The sequence below is a fragment of the Pinus tabuliformis genome, chromosome 8 (assembly GCF_031772625.1).
Source record: "Pinus tabuliformis cultivar Carrire ecotype Pingquan chromosome 8, CPIR1, whole genome shotgun sequence".
In the NCBI taxonomy this organism is placed as follows: Eukaryota; Viridiplantae; Streptophyta; class Pinopsida; order Pinales; family Pinaceae; genus Pinus; species Pinus tabuliformis.
In genome coordinates, this window is record NC_142294.1 from 756,856,629 (window position 1) to 756,858,237 (window position 1,609).

At 33.7% G+C, this 1,609-nt stretch overlaps 1 non-coding gene across 1 annotated transcript; it reads left to right on the top strand.

Moving 5' to 3' along the window:
• Positions 1–288: 288 nt before the first annotated feature.
• On the top strand, positions 289–369 carry TRNAL-CAG (transfer RNA leucine (anticodon CAG)). Its single transcript has one exon. It is a non-coding gene; the product is annotated as a tRNA-Leu (tRNA).
• The last annotated feature ends 1,240 nt before the right edge of the window (positions 370–1,609 follow it).

Genomic DNA, 1,609 nt, shown 5'->3' on the forward strand with positions numbered 1-1,609 from the left:
TATAATATCTGAGATTGATATTATTAGTATTATAAATGGAGTAAAATATCAGTTTAATTAGTTAATTATTTTGTAATATCAAAACAATTTCAAACTCGGAACTTTAGGAAAATAGAAAACGAAAGAAAAAGGTGAACTCGTTGGATACCTAAAAATGGAAGAATTAAAAGCGGTATCGCTACTAAACTGGATTATTTTTCAACGTAACATTTCATTTTGAAGGTATTGAGAATGACACGCATTTAGAAAATTGGTAAATTAATATTCCATCCAAATATTTTAGCGCACGTCAAGATGGCCGAGTTGGTCTAAGGCGCCAGTTTCAGGTACTGGTCCGAAAGGGCATGGGTTCGAATCCCATTCTTGACATAAATATAAATTTTGATTTTTGTGATGAACTTTGAAACAACACATTTTGTACTCTTGTTTTATTCCTTTTTAAAACAAGTGAAAAATTTACATTTTGTATATATGGAAAGTATTCAGAAATATACACTTTTCCGCTTATGAACAATAAGGAAAAAACAATTGAAATTATATAAAAAAATGTTGAATTTTAAGTACAATAAAAATCACTTAACTTCTCTTTTTTAAAACAATTGAAATTATATAAAAAAATGTTGAATTTTAAGTACAATAAAAATCACTTAACTTCTCTTTTTTATCTTTATTTTTCTGGACCTTGGTTTAGGGTCAATTGGAACCATTGCCAATTCATTTCTTGATCTCGGCAATAGAGTTTCTTTGTTTGAGTCTGAGCTCTCTCTCTCTTTACACCCCCCATCACAATTTCGTCGTGTGTCTCCTTTTCCTACAATTATGATGCTTTGATTTCTTTGGATTTGATGCCCTTCTGCATATGGGATGTGAAGCCAATTTGAGTCACATCATCCCCTTTTGCTTGGTTTGTAGGATTCTTTATGGTTTCCTCTTCTTCCTCCTTTGAGAGGAAGGGATTAGAAGGCTACCATCTTTTTGTATTTCGGGTCCATCCCTTTTCCCTTTTTTCTTGCGGGCATGTGTTACACAGATATCTTGTTTGATAACATATATGACATTTGAATTATGTATTTTTAGAATCTAACCATTGGGTCCACTGTAATTTTTTTTGTTTCAAATGAATCCTATCTAGTAGACCTTTACTAAGGTCTATTTCAACACATACTGGAAAAGCATAAAAGACCTTTCTCTGGTCTTTCAAGGTCCATCTTTTTTAATGTTCCTAAGGTATTCTCAATTTCCTCTAAGACCCCATGGTGCCATAAAGGAAGGGGAAGATTTGGTAGTCTCACCCAAACTAGCATTGTTGTGACCACCAGTTTTGCGGCATCAAAATCGCAGGGCCAAGGGGTAGTGAAGAGCCCAACTCCTCCCTAGAACCAGGGTCCATCTTTCATTACTCTTTCCAGAGCTTCCTGAGTATCAAATTGAACAATAAAGAAACCCTTGGAACATAAATAAATATCATAGTTGGGTGGCCAATTAGAAAAGACTCAATAGTGCATCACATCAATTCAAGGCCAACAATTATTGAATCTACAAATCACAACCTTAGATTGGAGGGTAGATAAAATATGGTTTACCTATGAAAGATTAACCTCCAAGAGAA